Below are 20,819 nucleotides of genomic sequence, written 5' to 3'. Positions count from 1 at the left end.
TTTTAATATTCCCATCAACAGGAGAATTTTGATTGGCTTTTTTAGGCTCCACCCACTTTTCTGATTATTAATCCCAGTCACTCAGTAACCAACTATGCAAAGTTTGAGAACCTTGCCATTAACAGTGAAGAAGGGGTGCAGTTTACATTTTCCCAGGGAAATCTGTTTTTGACTCCACCCAGTTATTGTAACCTTGACACACAGTCACTCAATGACCAAGTTTGGGAGCTTTCTGGTTCCTGGCATCAAAATTGTGTGAATGGAAGCAGTTTATCAACCAAAGAAATCTGATTGGCTGTTTGTGGCTCTGCCCCTTTAGTGAATTTGAACCCAAGTCACTTAATGACCGACTGTAGCAGGTTTGAGGCCTCTGCCATTATCAGTGTAAGAATGGCAGCAGTTTCAATATTCCGCTTGAAAATCAATAGGTGAATTTTGATTGGCTGTTGTAGGCTCAACCTACTTTTCTGAATATTAATCCCAGTCACTCAGTGGCCAACTGTGTCAAGTTTGAGAACCATGCCATTAACAGTGTAAGAATGGCTGCAGTTTATATTTTCCCATGTAAAAAGTTAGTTGTTTTTGGCTCCACCCACTTTTTCTAACCTTGACAAACAGTCACTCAATGACCAAGTTTATGAGCTTTGGGGTCGTTGGCATCAATAAGTTGCTTTTTTCCATTGCAATTAAAGAAATTTGATTGGCTGTTTGTGGCCCGCCCCCTTTTCAGAATTTAAACCCCAGTCTCCCAGTGACTGACTGTACTGTTGAGGCATCTGCCATTAAGAGTGTAAGAATGGCAGCAATGTAAATATTTCCCTTGAAAATCAATAGGTGAATTTTGATTGGCTGTTGTAGGCTCCACCCACTTTCCTGAATATTAATCCCAGTCATCCAGTGACCAACTGTGTCAAGTTTGAGAACCCTGCCAATAACAGAATGGCTGAAATCAATCTAACAAATCTGATTGGTTGCTTGTGGCTCCACCCCTTTTAGTTAATGTGGACCCCAGTCAACCAATGACTGACTGTATCAGGTTTGAGGCCTCTGCCATTTACAGTGTAAGAATGGTAGCAATGCAAATATTCCCCCTGCAAAATCAACAGGTAAATTTTGATTGGCTGTTGTAGGCTCCACCCACTTTATAAATATTAATCCCAGTCACTCAGTGGCCAACTGTGTCAAGTTTGGGAACCCTGCCATTAACAGTGTAAAGGCCCATACTCACGAGGGACTTTTGTCGCCTCAACACGCGGCGCGCGCGTGTTGCGGCGACAGGTCGCCCGTGAGTATGGGCCGTCGCACGCGCGCGCACCCCGAACTGTCGCCCGCCGCTCTTGTCGCCATGCGATTGAAAGTTTCAATCGCATGGCAACAGTCGCCGCCGCACCTCCGCCGCAACTGTCGCTAGTCCGCGTGAGTACGCGGACTAGCGACAGCAACCTCCATAGAGGTGAATGAAGCTTCCGGCGGGGGGAGGAGGAACGTCGGCGACAGCTTCCGTCTCGCCGCTGGTCCCTCTTCCGCGTGTGTACGCGGAGGGACCTGGAGAGAAGCTGTCGCCGGCCTGTCGCTAGCACGCTCACGTGTGCTGGCGACAGGCCACTTCTGCAGCCCGTGAGTACGGGCCATAAGAATGGTTGCAGTTTATATTTTCCGATGTAAGAAATGTAGTTGTTGGTGCCGCCCACTTTTTCTAACCTTAAGATACAGTCACTCAATTACCAAGTTTATGAGCTTTGGGGTCCTTGGTATCAATGATTTGTATATTCCCATTAAAATTAATCAAATATGATTGGCTGTTTGTGGCTCAGCCCCTTTCTGAATTTGAACCCCATTCACCCAGCGACCAACTGTACCAGGTTTGAGGCATCTGCTATTAACAGTGTAAGAATGGCAGCAATTTAAATATTCCCCTTGAAAATGAACTGGTGAATTTTGATTGGCTGTTGTAGGCTCCACCCATTTTCCTGAATATTAATCCCAGTCACTAAGTGACTAGAGATGAGCGTAATGACCTAATTACGATTTTGCGAAATTTCGTGTAATTAGTGTAATTACGATTATGGCCGTAAGTACATAATCGTAAAGAAGAAGGATTTCGCGAAATTTCGCGTAAGCGTAATTTTCGCGTAATTTTCGCATTACAGTCGTATCATGCCGTAATTTCGCATTAAACGCTACCGTAATTTCGCGTTAAACCGTAACGCTCCGTATAATATAAAAAAGCCGCCGACTTTAAGGGTTAATAGCAAAGCCCCCTTAAATGCTAAGAGCCTCAAATTTGGAGAATATATTAAGGAGATCAGGAGGAATAAGAGGAAATTTTTTTTTTTCAAAAAGACCTTATAGTTTTTGAGAAAATCGATGTTAAAGTTTCAAAGGAAAAATGTAAACATTTAAAAACCCGCCGACTTTAACGGTTAATAGCAAAGCCTGCTTAAAGTTTAGGAACACCAAATTCCCAGGGTATATTAAGGGGATCAGTGGGAATAAGAGGAAAAATTTTTTTTTCAAAAAGACCTTATAGTTTTTGAGAAAATCGATTTTTAAGTTTCAAGGGCGAAAATGTCTTTTAAATGCGGAAAATGTCAGGTTTTTTTGCACAGGTAACAATAGTGTATTATTTTCATAGATTCCCCCAAGTGGGAAGAGTTTTACTTACTTCGTTCTGAGTGTGGGAAATATAAAAAAAAACGACGTGGGGTCCCCCCTCCCAGACCTCTTTAACCCCTTGTCCCCCATGCAGGCTGGGATAGCCAGAATGTGGAGCACCGGCCGCGTGGGGCTCCGCACCCTGACTATACCAGCCCGCATGGTCCATGGATTGGGGGGTCTCGGAAGGGGAGGGGCAGCCAAGCTTTCCCCTCCCCCTCCGAGCCCTTGTCCAATCCAAGGACAAGGGGCTCTTCTCCACCTCCGATGGGCGGTGGAGGTGGAGGCCGCGATTTCCTGGGGGGGAGGTTCATGGTGGAATCTGGGAGTCCCCTTTAAAAAGGGGTCCCCCAGATGCCCACCCCCCCTCCCAGGAGAAATGAGTATAGAGGTACTTGTACCCCATACCCATTTCCTTTAAGAGTTAAAGTAAATAAACACACAGACACTTAGAAAAAGTATTTTAATTGAACAAAAAACATAACCACGAAAAAAGTCCTTTAATATTCTTAATTAACCATTAATACTTACCTGTCCCTTTAAATAAATGATCCCTCGCAATATCCTCGGAAATGTTCCATCAGTTACAATGTAACAAAGTTATTAGAATGTAACAACTTTGTTACATTGTAACTACGCCGCACCCGACGCCACTCGCCGCTCAGCCGCCGCATACGCGTCCGTGCAGGACGCTAAGTCCCCGCAGCTCCCACTGTCCACCCCGCCCACATCTGTCACCCACATGTCACCCACATGTGGGTGACATGTGGGTGACATGTGGGAGAGGCGGGGAGGGCAGCGGAGCCGGCGGGGACTTAGCGTCCTGCACGGACCCGACAGAGCTCTGAGCTATATAGCTCAGAGCTCTGAGAAGCATCTTTGTATTTGGGCTCCAAGGAGCCCCATTGGTCCTTAGCAGACCAATGGGGTTCCTTCAAATCAGAAGGAACCCCATTGGTCTGCTAAGGACCAATGGGGCTCCTTGGAGCCCAAATACAAAGATGCTTTCGAGAGCTCTGAGCTATAGCTCAGAGCTCTGTCGGGTCCTGCAGCACAGACGCGGCGGCGGCGGCGGCGGTGAGTGACGTCGGGTGCGGCGTAGTTACAATGTAACAAAGTTGTTACATTGTAATAACTTTGTTACATTGTAACTGATAGAACATTTCCGAGGATATTGCGTGGGATCATTTATTTAAAGGGACAGGTAAGTATTAATGGTTAATTAAGAATATTAAAGGACTTTTTTCGTGGTTATGTTTTTTGTTCAATTAAAATACTTTTTCTATGTGTTTGTGTGTTTATTTACTTTTAACTCTTAAAGGAAATGGGTAAGGGGTACAAGTACCTCTATACTCATTTCTCCTGGAAGGGGGGGTGGGCATCTGGGGGACCCCTTTTTAAAGGGGACTCCCAGATTCCACCATGAACCCCCCACCCAGGAAATCGCGGCCTCCACCGCCCATCGGAGGTGGAGAAGAGCCCCTTGTCCTTGGATTGGACAAGGGCTCGGAGGGGGAGGGGAAAGCTTGGCTGCCCCTCCCCTTCCGAGACCCCCCAATCCATGGACCATGCGGGCTGGTATAGTCAGGGTGCTGAGCCCCACGCGGCCGGTGCTCCGCATTCTGGCTATCCCAGCCTGCATGGGGGACAAGGGGTTAAAGAGGTCTGGGAGGGGGGACCCCACGTCGTTTTTTTTTTATATTTCCCACACTCAGAACGAAGTAAGTAAAACTCTTCCCATTTGGGGGAATATATGAAAATAATACACTATTGTTACCTGTGCAAAAAAAACTGACATTTTCCGCATTTAAAAGACATTTTTGCCCTTGAAACTTAAAAATCGATTTTCTCAAAAACTATAAGGTCTTTTTGAAAAAAAAATGTTTCCTCTTATTCCCACTGATCCCCTTAATATACCCTAGGAATTTGGTGTTCCTAAACTTTAAGCAGGCTTTGCTATTAACCGTTAAAGTCGGCGGGTTTTTAAATGTATACATTTTTACTTTGAAACTTTAACATCGATTTTCTCAAAAACTATAAGGTATTTTTGAAAACAATTTTTTTCCTCTTATTCCTCCTGATCTCCTTAATATATTCTCCAAATTTGAGGCTCTTAGCATTTAAGGGGGCTTTGCTATTAACCCTTAAAGTCGGCGGCTTTTTTATATTATACGGAGCGTTACGGTTTAACGCGAAATTACAGTAGCGTTTAATGCGAAATTACGGCATGAACGAAACGCGAAATTTCGCGTTGAAAATTACGCTTACGGTATTTTCAATTACGATTTTAATGGCAATTTTGCTACGCTAATTTCGCATCGTAATCGCAAATTTCGCATGCGTAATTATAGTAATGCGAAATTACGAAAATTTCAGCTCAACTCTATAAGTGACCAACTGTGCAAAGTTTAAGAAGCCTGCCATTAACAGTGTACGAATGGCTTCAGGTTATATTTGACAAAGGAAATTTGGTTTTGGCTCCGCCCACTTTTTTAACCTTGACACACAGTCACTCAAAAACCAAGTTTGTGAGCTTTCAGGTTCCTGGTATAAAAAATGTGTGAATGGAAGCAGTTTATCCAGCAAAGAAATCTGATTGGCTGTTTGTGGCCTTGCCCCTTTAGTGAATTTGGACCCCAGTCACCTAATGAACGACTGTAGCAGGTTTGAGGCCTCTGCCATTATCAGTGTAAGAATGGCAGCAGTTTCAATATTCCGCTTGAAAATCAATAGGTGAATTTTGATTGGCTGTTGTAGGCTCAACCTACTTTTCTGAATATTAATCCCAGTCACCCAGTGGCCAACTGTGTCAAGTTTGAGAACCATGCCAATAACAGTGTAAGAATGGCTGCAGTTTATATTTTCCCATGTAAAAAGTTAGTTGTTTTTGGCTCCACCCACTTTTTCTAACCTTGACAAACAGTCACTCAATGACCAAGTTTATGAGCTTTGGGGTTGTTGGCATCAATAAGTTGCTTTTTTCCATTGCAATTAAAGAAATTTGATTGGCTGTTTGTGGCCCGCCCCCTTTTCAGAATTTGAACCCCAGTCTTCCAGTGACTGACTGTACCAGAATTGAGGCATCTGCCATTAAGAGTGTAAGAATGGCAGCAATGTAAATATTTCCCTTGAAAATCAATAGGTGAATTTTGATTGGCTGTTGTAGGCTCCACCCACTTTCCCGAATATTAATCCCAGTCATCCAGTGACCAACTGTGTCAAGTTTGAGAACCCTGCCAGTAACAGAATGGCTGAAATCAATCTAACAAATCTGATTGGTTGCTTGTGGCTCCACCCCTTTTAGTTAATATGGACCCCAGTCACCCAATGGCTGACTGTATCAGGTTTGAGGCCTCTGCCATTTACAGTGTAAGAATGGTAGCAATGCAAATATTCCCCCTGCAAAATCAACAGGTAAATTTTGATTGGCTGTTGTAGGCTCCACCCACTTTATAAATATTAATCCCAGTCACTCAGTGGCCAACTGTGTCAAGTTTGGGAACCCTGCCATTAACAGTGTAAGAATGGTTGCAGTTTATTTTTTCCGATGTAAAAAATGTAGTTGTTGGTGCCGCCCACTTTTTCTAACCTTAAGATACAGTCACTCAATTACCAAGTTTATGAGCTTTGGGGTCCTTGGTATCAATGATTTGTATATTCCCATTAAAATTAATCAAATATGATTGGCTGTTTGTGGCTCAGCCTCTTTCTGAATTTGAACCCCATTCACCCAGCGACCAACTGTACCAGGTTTGAGGCATCTGCTATTAACAGTGTTAGGCCTCGTTCACATCTGCTGCGCTGAAAAACGTGTTAAAGCGCATGGTAAAAAACGCATGCGCTTGTGCGCGCTTTAGTCCGCGTTTCTATGCGTTGCGCTGCGCTTCTTTAAAGCACGTTTTGCTTACTGTAGCAGCAGCAGTTGTCAATAAAACTTTGTTTTTGTATGTAAATGTATTTTTTTCTCCAATTAGGGGTAAAAAACGCATGCGCTTCTATGCGCTAAAAAAGCGGACCCATTCACTTGCATTGCTGTGCGCTTTACAGCTCAGCGCACAGAAATGCATGCAACACTACGTTTCTGTAACGCTGCTCAGCGCAGCGCATAGATGTGAACCAGCTACATTTAGTTACATGGAAAAATGAATACCTTGCTGATCGCACAGGGCAGTGCGCTGTGGAAAGCGCACAGAAACGGCCCTGATGTGAACGAGGCCTAAGAATGGCAGCAATTTAAATATTCCCCTTGAAAATCAACTGTTGAATTTTGATTGGCTGTTGTAGGCTCCACCCATTTTCCTGAATATTAATCCCAGTCACTGAGTGACCAACTGTGCAAAGTTTAAGAAGCCTGCCATTAACAGTGTACGAATGACTTCAGGTTATATTTGACAAATGAAATTTGTTTTTGGCTCCGCCCACTTTTTTAACCTTGACACACAGTCACTCAAAAACCAAGTTTGTGAGCTTTCAGGTTCCTGGTATAAAAAAAATGTGTGAATGGAAGCAGTTTATCCTGCAAAGAAATCTGATTGACTGTTTGTGGCCCTGCCCCTTTAGTGAATTTGGACCCCAGTCACCCAATGACTAAGGCTAATTTCACACCAGGACGTTGCGTTAGAGGGGGCGTTAAGGTCGCATAACGTCCCCCTAACTCAACGCCTGGTGGTGCTGGATCTGGACGTCAGAGTGAGCCGCATTGTGCAGCTCACTCTGGCGTCAGTGATGCCGTGATGCGTATTCTTGTGCGCATGCGGCATCACGTGGTCCCGCCGGCCAATCGCCGCACAGAGCGGCTGCTCCAGGAAGTAAACACTGCACGTCATAACGTGCAGTGAATATTAATTAGCCATGTGCCTGGCCGCTCTCCGCTCCTCCCCAACATTACTGAGCATGTGCAAGCAGTCTAACGCGGCTCAGCCGCGTCCAAAGTACTGCATGCAGTACGTTGTCTTGTGACGCAGCGTTACAATGTAACGCAACGTCCGCACTGTGAACAGCCCCATTGATTTTTCATTACTGTGCGGTGGGCTGCGTTACAGGCTGCTCTAACGTGCGCCTGTAACGTCCCACTGTGAAACCAGCCTAACTGTAGTAAGTTTGAAGCCTCTGCCATAAACAGTGTAAGAATGGCAGCAGTTTCAATATTCTGCTTGAAAATCAATAGGTGAATTTTGATTGGCTGTTGTAGGCTCCACCCACTTTCCTGAATCTTAATGTCATTCACCCAGTAACCAAGTGTGCCAAGTTTGGGAACCCTGCGATTTACAGTCTAAAAATGGCTGCAGTTTACATTTTCCCATTAAAAATGAATGGCTGAAATTTGATTGGCTGTTTTATGCTCCTCCCACTTTTCCTGGATTTGTAACCTCGGTCACCAAGTGACCAACTGTGCCAAGTGTGGGGACTCTGGCTTGATTACTGTGAGAATGGCAGCCTTTTACATTTTTCCCATTGACATAAATGGGTGAAATCTGATTGGCTGTTTGTAGCTCCACCCAGGTGTGCAGGGGGGATGCGAGACCCCCAGAACATATCATCCCAGGTAGTAAAGTATCTGTATACCAAGTTTCGTTTAAATCGGTTAAGCTGTTTTCGCGTGATCGCGGCACATACTGTACATACATACACACATACATACAGTGGCTTGCAAAAGTATTCGGCCCCCTTGAAGTTTTTCACATTTTGTCATATTACTGCCCAGGGGCGGACTGACAACTCATGGGGCCCCCGGGCAATAGGAGATTATGGGGCCCCCATACCAGTGTTTCCCACCTTTCACGTTATATTTTTACAGACTAAGATATAATAATTTATTGACAACAGTAAATATGTTATATTGTACACTGACAAAAACCCCTGCGCCGCGTGTAGCGTGCCAAAAAATGGGTGTGGTCACGCAACAGAATGTAGGCGTGGTCATGGGTGGGGCAAAATATACATGACCTTAGCAGTGGTGTAAAAGGTCTGCCGGGGAAGTTTGAACTCTGCCATAGTGTTTCCCCCCAAAATACATGTAATCTGACAGCATTTCACCAAAAATCCATGCAATTTGGCAGAGGTTCCTCCAAAATACAGATAATATGGCAGTCGTTCCCCCAAAATAGACGTTATCTGGCAGCAGCGGTTCCCCCAAATACACATAATTTGGCAGCGGATCACCAAAAATACATGTAGCAGCAGTGGTTCCCCCAAAATATACAGAATCTGGAAGCAGCAGTTCCCCCATTATACACAATCTGGCAGCGGTTCCCCAAAAATACACATAATCTGGCAGCTGTTTCTCAAAGTACACTTAATCTGGCAGCAGCAGTTTCCCAAAAATAGTTAATCTGGCAGCAGTTCCCCCAAAATAGGTGCCCCCAGTATAGGTAACCAGGTCAAAAGGTATCCCCAGTGGAAGTATCCAGGTCTATAGGTTTTCCCAGTGCAGGTATCCAGGTCTATAGGTGTCCCCAGTATAAGTAGCCTAATCTACAGGTGTCCCCAGAATAGATAACCAGGTCTATAGATGTCCCCATTTAAGATAGCCAGGTCTATAGATGTCCCCAGTTAAGATAGCTAGGTCTATAAGTTTCCCCAGTATAGGTAGCCAGGTCTACAGGTGTCTCCAGAATAGGTAGCCAGGCCTATAGGTGTCCCCAGTACAGATAGCCAGGTCTATAGGTGTCTCCTGTATAGATAGCCAGGTCTTTAGGTGTCCCCAGTATATGTAGCCAGGTGTATAGGTGTCCCCAGTATAGCCAGGTCTATAGGTGTCCCCAGTATAGCCAGGTCTATAGGTGTCCCCAGTATATACAGTCAGGTCTATAGGTGCCCCCAGTATATACAGCCAGGTCTATAGGTGCCCCCAGTATATGTAGCTAGGTCTATAAGAGCCCCCAGTATATGTAGTCAGGTGTATAAGTGCCCCCAGTATATGCAGCCAGGTGTATAGGTGCCCCAGTATATGCAGCCAGGTGTATAGGTCTCCCCAGTATATGCAGCCAGGTGTATAGGTGCCCCCAGTATATGCAGCCAGATATATAGGTGCCCCCAGTATATGCAGCCAGGTATATAGGTGCCCCCAGTATATGCAGCCAGGTATATAGGTGCCCCCAGTATATGCAGCCAGGTGTATAGGTGCCCCCAGTATATGTAGCCAGGTGTATAGGTCTCCCCAGTATATGCAGCCAGGTGTATAGGTGCCCCCAGTATATGCAGCCAGGTGTATAGGTGCCCCCAGTATATGTAGCTAGGTCTATAAGTGCCCCTAGTATATGTAGTCAGGTGTATAGGTCTCCCCAGTATATGCAGCCAGGTGTATAGGTGCCCCCAGTATATGCAGCCAGGTGTATAGGTCTCCCCAGTATAGCCAGGTGTATAGGTCTCCCCAGTATATGCAGCCAGGTATATAGGTGCCCCCAGTATAGCCAGGTATATAGGTGCCCCCAGTATATGCAGCCAGGTGTATAGGTGCCCCCAGTATATGTAGCCAGGTGTATAGGTCTCCCCAGTATATGCAGTCAGGTATATAGGTGCCCCCAGTATAGCCAGGTATATAGGTCTCCCCAGTATATGCAACCAGGTGTATAGGTGCCCCCAGTATATGTAGCCAGGTGTATAGGTCTCCCCAGTATATGCAGTCAGGTATATAGGTGCCCCCAGTATAGCCAGGTATATAGGTCTCCCCAGTATATGCAACCAGGTGTATAGGTGCCCCCAGTATATGTAGCCAGGTGTATAGGTCTCCCCAGTATATGCAGCCATGTGTATAGGTGCCCCCAGTATATGCAGCCAGGTGTATAGGTGCCCCCAGTATATGTAGCTAGGTCTATAAGTGCCCCCAGTATATGTAGTCAGGTGTATAGGTGCCCCCAGTATATGCAGCCAGGTGTATAGGTGCCCCCAGTATAGCCAGGTCTGTAAGTGCCCCCAGTATATGCAGCCAGGCTTGTAGTTTCTTCAGGAGGGGAGACAGCCAGTGAAGGAGGGCGATTTGCATAGCAGCGGAGAAGGGGGAAGTTTCTCCCCCCCCCCCCTCTCACCTTGGGCCGCCCCTTCCTGGCTCTCCCCTCCGTAATCTGCAAAGTGCAAACAGCTGGAAGCGGCTGACAGCGGGCGGAAACTTACCGCTGTTCAGCCACCGGAGGGAGCGCTGATCTGTGAGCCGCTAGTCTGGGCTTCTCAAGCCCACACTAGCTGCACACAGATCTGCGATCCCTCCAATGGCTGAACAGCGGTAAATCTCCACCCGCTGTCAGCCGCTTCCAGCTGTTTACTTTGCACTATGCAGATTACGGAGGGGAGAGCCAGGAAGGGGGGCCCCAAGGTGAGAGAAGGGGGGGGAAACTTCCCCCCTTCTCCGCTGCTATGCCCATCGCCCTCCTTCACTGGCTGTCTCCCCTCCTGCTCAGGGTTCTCTTGCGGGTGGCGGGCCCCCCCTGACCACGGGCCCTCGGTCCGTGCCCGAGTGCCCTAATGGTCAGTCCGCCCCTGTTACTGCCACAAGCATGAATCAATTTTATTGGAATTTCACATGAAAGACCAATACAAAGTGGTGTACACGTGAGAAGTGGAAGGAAAATTATACATGTTTCCAACCATTTTTTACAAACAAATAACTGCAAAATGGGGTGTGTGTAATTATTCAGCCCCCTTTGGTCTGAGTGCAGTCAGTTGCCCATAGACATTGCCTGATGAGTGCTAATGACTAAATATAGTGCACCTGTGTGTAATCTAATGTCAGTACAAATACAGCTGCTCTGTGACGGCCTCAGAAGTTGTCTAAGAGAATATTGGGAGCAGCAACACCATGAAGTCCAAAGAACACACCAGACAGGTCAGGGATAAAGTTATTGAGAAATTGAAAGCAGGCTTGGGCTACAAAAAGATTTCCAAAGCCTTGAACATCCCACAGAGCACTGTTCAAGCGATCATTCAGAAATGGGAGGAGTATGGCACAACTGTAAACCTACCAAGACAAGGCCGTCCACCTAAACTCACAGGCCAAACAAGGAGAGCGCTGATCAGAAATGCAATCAAGAGGCCCATGGTGACTCTGGACGAGCTGCAGAGATCGACAGCTCAGGTGAGGGAATCTGTCCATAGGACAACTATTAGTCATGCACTGCACAAAGTTGGCCTTTATGGAAGAGTGGCAAGAAAGCCATTGTTAACAGAAAATCATAAGAAGTCCTGTTTGCAGTTTGCCTAAAGCCATGTGGGGGACACAGCAAGCATGTGGAAGAAGGTGCTCTGTTCAGATGAGACCAAAATGGAACTTTTTGGCCAAAATGCAAAACGCTATGTGTGGCGGAAAACTAACACTGCACATCACGCTAAACACACCATCCCCACGGTCAAATATGGTGGTGGCAGCATCATGCTCTGGGGGTGCTTCTCTTCAGCAGGGACAGGGAAGCTGGTCAAAGTTGATGGGAAGATGGATGGAGCCAAATACAGGGCAATCTTGGAAGAAAACATCTTGGAGTCTGCAAAAGACTTGAGACTGGGGCGGAGGTTCACCTTCCAGCAGGACAACATAAAGCCAGGGCAACAATGGAATGGTTTAAAACAAAACATATCCATGTGTAAGAATGGCCCAGCCAAAGTCTAGATCTAAATCCAATCGAGAATCTGTGGCAAGATATGAAAACTGCTGTTCACAAACGCTGTCCATCTAATCAGACTGAGCTGGAGCTGTTTTGCAAAGAAGAATGGGCAAGGATTTCAGTCTCTAGATTTGCAAAGCTGGTAGAGACATACCCTAAAAGACTGGCAGCTGTAATTGCAGCAAAAGGTGGTTCTACCAAGTATTGGCTCAGGGGGCTGAATAATTACGCACACCCCACTTTGCAGTTATTGATTTGTAAAAAATGTTTGGAATCATGTATGATTTTCGTTCCACTTCTCACGTGTACACCACTTTGTATTGGTCTTTCACGTGGAATTCCAATAAAATTGATTCATGTTTGTGGCAAGAATGTGACAAAATGTGGAAAACTTCAAGGGGTCCAAATACTTTTGCAAGCCACTATACATACACACATACACACATACATACACACATACACACATACATACACACATACATCCAATTTTATATATATATATATAGATGATATGCAACAGATTTGAGTAGAAGATTTGAACTGTAATATACACTGTCTATAAGGATAGCTTACCAGTGTACTGATTCACCAATAAACACTTTAGTAAAAAGTCAGTTTTATTTAAAGACTTTTTTTGACTCCTTACAAGTCTACAAATTATTGTTATTATTATTGATTTATATAGCGCCAACATCTTCTGTGGCGCTGTACAACAGCATACAGGGTATAACAATACAAAATAAACACTACAACAGTTAACACAAGACAGTGGTGGATTACCGCTGATGCAGTGAACAAATCAACACAGGGGTGGGAGATATGCAAACACATTACACAGCATTGAGAGACAAAAGGTGAAGAAAGCCCTGGCCAAAAGGCCTTACAGTCTAAGGGAGAGAGAACTTTGAATGGGATTAACATTTTTCTAATTTACACCCTAGACATTTTTAAAATACTTTGACTCTAGTATTAGCAATTTACCTTTTCAGACCTTAAAGCCCCATCTACACGATGGGACATTGCAGCGATCCGGCGGCTCGATTAGCCGCCGGATCGCCTCTTCCGCGTGCCCGCCGCGTCCCCGCTCGCCGCGCGTGCGCCGGCATCAATACCCGCTCGATTCCCGCTCGTCCCCACGCCGCGCCGCTTATCTTCCGCTCGATTCCCTTGCCATTGTCCCCTAGCGGGGAGTGAGCAGGGAATCGGCGGAAGCAAGATCCGTCCTGTCGGATCTTATCAATCGAGCCGCATCAGCGTCTCGATTGATAAGGAGCATCGCGGCCGCATGTACGCGTGTAGATGCGGCTTAAAAGTTTAAAATATAAACAGGGTGCATTTTTCTCTGTTTTCCCTCTGTCCTGTGCAACACATGTGTGATCCAGTGGTGTGAGGAGCTGTGATGCTTGCTTATGGCCTAGACATACTGATAATGAGACATACTGCTTGGGTACATAGGTGTGGACTATTAAAATAGTTGCTGTAACAAATAACCTTGCATACCGGTATTTTTAAATTATTCCCAATGCATGGTCCCTTCTGTAACCTGTACATTTATTAAAGGCGCATGGTAAAAAAAAGAGCACATTATAATGCCGATAGTAGAATATCAGTAATTTTACCAATATTCTAATATCCCCCTTAACTGATAGTAAAATATCAATAACTATACCAATGTTCTACTATCACTTTTAACAACCGAATTCTGAACCTTCCCCTACTAAACACCTAGCACTAACCTGGTTTACCTACTCTTAAAACTAAGCTCCCCCTGTACATGCCTAAAACTAACTCAATAACTCTGCGCCGCTAAATTATGATGACACGGTGCCTATGTGAAAACACGGTGCCTAAATTACCCCTTCAGCGCTCAGCTATATTATATCCAAGTTCATATTTCCGCTCCACGCAATAGCTGAGGTTTGCTGTACTAAAGGGAAACTCCTACACCCAAATTACACATTGGGCAACGCTATAGCTGCTAATTACATAGCCTATGATGGCGCCCAAAATACTGGCCATGCCTTTTGCCCTTTTTACCTGCTTCACCTATAACCCATTGGGACTATGCCCACTTTTCACAGTAGTGTGCAACTCACGCTACTCATTTCATGTTTTAACCAGTTCTGTTTTTTCTGTTATGCCTAATAACTGACGTCTCTACAGATAAGTCCTAGAGCATATCTGTTATGCTGGCCACACCCTGGGAGGGGGGGGGGGGAAGGAGTCTGCCCATGTTTGCTGTGGGGAGCGAGGGAGGGGTACAATGCTGGAAACACTTGCTATTGGTGAGGAGGGGTGTGGATGCGACATCTTTGTTAAGAGTTGAATAGGGGGATGTTAAGGTGATCATCACGTGGCCCTGGTGGCATCTGTACTCCATTATCAGCTCATCACAAAGCAGCCATTGACCACCCCGTAGACTTTGGATTCGACAATACTATGCCTGAAGCCAATCATTTTCGATGCAAAACAAATTCATTTTTTACATAGCCTTGCACCACCCTCCTTCCCTCCTTTAGCCTGAAGCTTGGTGTCACCCCTTCTGGTGGTGACTAGTGTGGTCTACACCTACCACACCCCTGTAGTGATGCTACTGTACAGAGTTACATCCACCAGAGCTCAGGGAGAGACTCATTTACTGGGAAATCTGCACAGACCTCTCCATAAGCCTGCCTGCATTTGACTTCCCTCTGTAGCATACAGTTAGGTAAACTTTACAAAGAAAGTTATAACGATCACCTGCCCACATACACTGTTTACATTACAAGTGAATCATACAGCAAGAACATTGTCTTCTGAAAGTCCCTAACCTTAAAAGGATTATAGTGTGTCTATTCTAAGTATCACTTCTATTCACTCGATTCAACCATCCTGGTTGCTTTCACTGGCTCTGAAAGGATGACTTCAAATGTATGTCTTTGTACGTATTGTGTCTTTCTAAGTTTTATCATGATTATGATGATCACATCCTAACTTACAGTCTGACCTTTCAAATATTTCCATGTTATAGAAGCTTCATAGCAAACAAATGAGATTTATTAAATAAATAAGAATGTGTATTGTTTAACCTGGAGAAATTGTGCCCCAGGATGCCTACATGGCGTGACGTGTGACCAGTGACAAGCCGCACGTCTCAGAGCAGGCTAGCAGGAAATAAAGTGGAATAAAGGAAGGAGACATTTCATGCACTGGGTTGTTAAATGTACCCGTGTAAAAATAATAAAACATGTATGTCTAAGGCATCTTTTCACATTATATAGTGTTAACAGTTTCTGTTTGTTTAAGGCTGGTTTCACAGTGGGACGTTACAGGCGCACGTTAGAGCAGCCTGTAACGCACCCCACCGCAGAGCAATGAAATATCAATGGGCTGTTCACAGTGCCCACGTTGCGTTACATAATAACGCAGCGCCACCAGACAACGTACTGCATGCAGTACTTTCTAAGCGACAGAGCCGCGTTAGACTGCTTGCACATGCTCAGTAACATTGGGGAGGAGCGGAGAGCGGCCAGGCACATGGCTAATTAATATTCGCTGCACTCAGTGACGTGCAGTGTTTACTTCCTGGAGCGGCCGTTCTGTGCAGCGATTGGCCGGCGGGACCACGTGATGCCGCATGCGCACAAGAGTACGCATCACAGACGCCAGAGTGAGCTGCACAACGCGGCTCACTCTGACGTCCAAAGCAGGGAGCACCAGGCGTTGCGTTAGGGGCACGTTATGCGACCATAACGTCCCCTAAAACGCAACGTCCTGGTGTGAAACCAGCCTTACACTTTAAAAATGAACCTGAAAACATTTCTTAGTTACACCTGATACAAATCCTGCAGTGTCTACTTCCTGTTTTCATGGAAGCAGACATAAGGTTACCATCCTGTTTTTCAAATGAACTGCTCTGCCGAGGCAGCCAGCTGACACAGCTGAGAGTTCAAATTACACTTGTGATTAATCACAGATGAGAGGGAATAAGAAAGGCTTAAAGTGACCCTGAAGCAAAAAAAAACTGTATGGCATAATGAATTGTATGCATAGTACAAATAATTATTAGAACATTAATAGCAAAGAAAAGAGTTTCATATTTTTGTTTTCAGTTACCATATTTTTCGGACCATAAGATGCTCCGGACCATAAGACGCACCCAGGTTTAGAGGGGAAAAAACAGGAAAAAATAATACTAAACCTGGTGCGTCCATGGTGCAGGGGGAGTACATTTGTAATCGACGCCGGTAGACTTGGGCGCAGGATACAGGGGTATATGGCTGGTCCTGCTTCTGCACAAGTCCGGGCCGATTTAATTACTATTCCCCCTCCAGGCCGCCATGGATAGTGGGGGAATGAAATAATTCGGCTTCCAGCGATTGCTGGAGGCTGAATTATTATGTTTTTAAGCAACCTCGGCTCCGTCTTCTGACGGAGCCGACGTTACTCACTGAGCGCTGCAATAGGAATGATTCCTATTGAAGTTTATGGAGGCGCCAGCTGCGCCCAAATCTAGCAGCGCTGAAAAGCACTGCTCCGTGCAGGGGTGCCTTGTGTAACTTCTCCCCTCCTTAATTAAGATGTCCCCCTTGCACCTCTTGTGTCATTTGTGCCCTCCTCCTCCTCCTTGTGTCATCCTCTGCCCCCCAGAGTCCTCTTAAATGCCCCCCTATCCTCAGGTGCTTCCTGTGTCCTCTAAAATGCCACCCTGTGTGCTCTTTGGTACCCTTTGTGTCCATTAAAGTCCCCCCTGTGCGCTCTTAGTGTCCTTAAAAGTGCCCCCCCCCCCCGTGTTTTCTAAAGTGCCCCCCCCCATGTGCTCTTAGATGTCCCTATGTCCTTTAAAGTGCCCCATGTGCTTTTAGGTGCCCCCCCCCCCCCCCCATTACTGCTGTCTTCCTTATTCCCCATCTCTCTAAATGGCATCTGTGTGGGCAGTGTGCAGGATGCCTGCAGGATCGTATTACCCCGTGTCCCCGGTGGCTGTCCCATCCCTCTAGACTTGTCGGTCCTGCCTCCCCCGTCCGCCTCTTCCTTCGGGTTCAAGCCGCCGCGTCAAAGTCTGTTTCCTTTCACATCCGCATTGGTGACGTATGCGTAAGTGAAGGGAAACAGACTGACAGCTTGATGGACCCCGCGGCAGCTTGAACATGAAGAATTACCGCTGGTTATCATTGCACTGTGGCGTTCATCGGTAAGCCACAGACTGCACCCTCGCCATAGATGCTTTAGTGAGACGGAAAAGAAGAGGACGGGACAGAGGCGGACGGGGGGAGGCAGGGCCGACAAGTCTAGAGCGATGGGACAGCCGCGGGGATGGGACAGCCGCCGGGGACACAGCGTATTACGAACCTGTAGGCATCCTGCACACTGCCCCCACAGATGCCGATAGAAAGATAGGGAAAGGAAAAGACAGCTGCAGGGATACAGAGGCGGCATCACTGAGGAAATTCCAAATGGGGGACACCCGGTGCCAGGCAGCATTCGGAACATAAGACGCAGGCACTTTCTACCCCCATGTATGTAGCTTTTTTTCTAACATTGCATCATTCTGTCATATCTTCAATTTACAAACCATACTCTGTATTTTAAACTATGAAACAGAGCAGAGCTAACGACCCTTTGAACCTCCCTGCAGTAAAACCTTGTCTGCAGCTTTGTCTCTTTGTATCTTTGATGTATAAGTGCTTCAGAAAACAGCACTGTAGCCGAGTTGGATCGAAGAGCTCATGGAAGGTCTTCTACATAGATAATAAGTGAAGTTTCTTAAAGTGAACCTCCAAACTAAAAATCTACTCAGTAGCACTGAAAAGGCTTAGTGTTTCTTTAACAGTTTCACAGCTTTAGAACTTTGTTTTTCTTACCCAAGCCTCACTTTTAGCTGCACAGAAGAAAACTGCCTGGGCATTTTTTCCCCTGATGCTGTGCAAAGCATGATGGGATTTCTGATTTCTGATGACTTCTGCTGTTTTGGCGCAAATTTGTTTTTTGTTATTTTGAATTTAAGATTTGAAGCCTAGCACACGCAGCTGGGAGGGGTAATTCAGGACACAGGACAGTTGGAACTGTGTCTCATGCTCACTGTCACCTCCTTTCAACCAAAATATGGTTGCCCCATGAAAAAGATGGCTGCCCCCATGAAATCACAAATATTTGCCTGTTCTTTTAAAACAGGGTGGGTAAGAGAATATATTAACATAACTAATGTAACTTAATGACAGTATGTTTGTTTAGGCTGAAGTTCCCCTTTTCTTTGCTACTAATGTTCTATTTCTCAGCTGTACTACTCATACAATTCATTACCTCATAAGGTTATTTTCACTTCAGATTCCATTGAACTCTCTAAATACATACAGGGTGCATTTCTCTATATTTTCCTTCTGTCCTGTGCAAGAGTTCAGGTCCAATTAAAATGTATGAGGTATTGTTCAAGGTCAAATACTGCCGTGACACCAGATGCCTGCTAGATATATAGACCAACTTTTAGCCCCTTCCTTTCCCCAGCAATGCAGTTCAGCCTTTCATCAGAGTGCTGGAAAATCTCTCCCAACTTGTCATATGAGTACTGAATATGGCAGTTGTGATGCAAGTCCAACTGCTGACAGTAGAAAAGATAATACTTTGTTTTCTGGTACCCATACATGGTACAATAAAAACGTTCAATTCTCCCTTTTTTTTCCGACCGAAACGATCAAATCTAATGAAAGTTGAAAAGAATCTTTTTTTTCAATCAAGACGATTATCCCGTTTTTTCGATAAAAATCAGATCGGACATGTTGGAAAATCTTTATATTCGATCTAATGGAATAATTGAACTAAATTATCTAATCAAATGTATGGGCACCTTAAGACGGACCTCAAGCATAAAAGTAAAATCCACATTGTCAGCACGGGCAACAGAAGTTACAGTAGAACATTTCATTGACCATCCACAGTTATAACAGAGTAGCAAATTACAGATTCTGTTTAGCCATGCACCATACTGCCATTGAAAACTTTGCACGTGTCTCTTAGAGCAACCCATTAGGTGGGGCCTGAGATATATCGTTCTTCTGCCTCTCCCACTGAGCCAACCAATCAAAAATGGCGCCTGTGAAAAATGGTGTGGAGTGATGCCGATAATGGCATCTTGCTACTAAAGTTATTTAATGTTTCAGAAATGTCCTGAAACATTAAATAACTTTAGTAATAAGATGTAATTAGCGGCATCTCACATATATTACCTGGTCCCAGCGATCCCATCTTCTCTCCACTTCCTGTTTAGTTTGCAAGAGTCCGGCAGCCAACCAATCACCATGCTGGTACTGAAGCCGCATGGTGATTGGCTGGCTGCCGGACTCATTCAAACTAAGTAGAAAGTGGAGAGAAGATGCGATCATCAGGGACCAGGTAATGTATACAAACCCCTCTGCCTGTGTCACCTGTTCTCACACTGCCTCAAAGCCCCCTGCCGCTCTCACACTAAACCCTCCCTCTACCTCTGCCTAAGCACGGACTACGTTCCCCCGACTGCCTAACACTATCTCCCTGCATACTCGTTATAAAACAATATTTAACGTTTTTTACACGCAAATGTTTACAGATACAAGCCATGTGCCATTTTTAAACACTAATGCCGCTAAATATATAGTTTTATAATGTAATTCAATGTGGGGCCCTTTTTATACAGTTGACACTGTGCGCCATTTTTATCTGACGCCGAAGTGTAGTGCCAATCAGAGTATGAGGCCTTCCAGAGTTGCCACAGAGCTTTCATGTTGCTTATACAGAAAAATCAGCCATTGCTGCATTGAATGAAAAGGAAGTGGAAAAGCCATAGTAAGCGTCAATTTGGCTCTTTTTGACTTCTAAATGTACAGTTTACATGTACATTAAGCCATATTTACTAAGAAATAATGTGCATGCTCACTGCACATGATCTTTGCCGTGATAGACATGTCTGGTGGTAGAATAGGGTAGATGTACATTCCAGGTGTAAAAAAGTTATGAAACGCATGTTGCGCAATTAGCGCAACACCATTGCCTACAGTAGGTAGTGCACTTTACACTAGTAACTTGAGCATTATCTAGGTAATGCGGGGTTTGCTGATTACACAATGCATGCTACATAATTTCTGTAAGTGTGTGTCAGTAAAATTGTCATGCACTGTTTGTGCACTGCAATTTTTATCAATGATATATGCATCAGCCCCAAGATGGGGAATGAGGAATCTCTGTTTTTATATATGTACTGTAAAGGATTGCGGAGATGCCGCAGCGTCAAGCAGTAGCATGGCGGCTATCTCCGCGTCCCAGCCGGCGGGTTCTGCCATGCGTGGACAGGATGGACTGGTGCCTGGGTTAGTGGGGAATGAGAAGGAAGCCGTCGCAGCGCCGAGTGGCATGGCGGCTGTCCCCGCATCTCAGCCAGTGGGTTTCGCCGCATGGTCGCATGGTGGATCTTTGCCTTCTCCCTCACCGGCACACAGACTAAGGTCTACACGCGCGCGCGCGCACAGACAGGATCTTTATGCAGACAGAAGGGGAGTCAGCTGATCAGTCGGTCAGCTTACTGCAACACTGATCAGGATTGGTTGAGTGACTGGGGCGTGG

The 20,819-nt window shown here is 45.5% G+C and overlaps 1 long non-coding RNA gene across 1 annotated transcript in view; it reads left to right on the top strand.

Moving 5' to 3' along the window:
- Positions 1 to 15,057: 15,057 nt before the first annotated feature.
- LOC137517645 (uncharacterized) overlaps positions 15,058 to 20,819 on the top strand; it is a 35,373-nt gene continuing 29,611 nt past the window's right edge. Inside the window, exon 1 of the long non-coding RNA XR_011020607.1 lies at positions 15,058 to 15,168. This is a non-coding gene — a long non-coding RNA (uncharacterized lncRNA). The remainder of the gene's footprint in view (positions 15,169 to 20,819) is intronic.

The sequence above is a fragment of the Hyperolius riggenbachi genome, chromosome 5 (genome assembly GCF_040937935.1).
Source record: "Hyperolius riggenbachi isolate aHypRig1 chromosome 5, aHypRig1.pri, whole genome shotgun sequence".
Lineage (NCBI taxonomy): Eukaryota > Metazoa > Chordata > Amphibia > Anura > Hyperoliidae > Hyperolius > Hyperolius riggenbachi.
The sequence above is the reverse complement of the archived record's forward strand: the minus strand, read 5'-3'. Positions and strand labels throughout refer to the sequence as shown.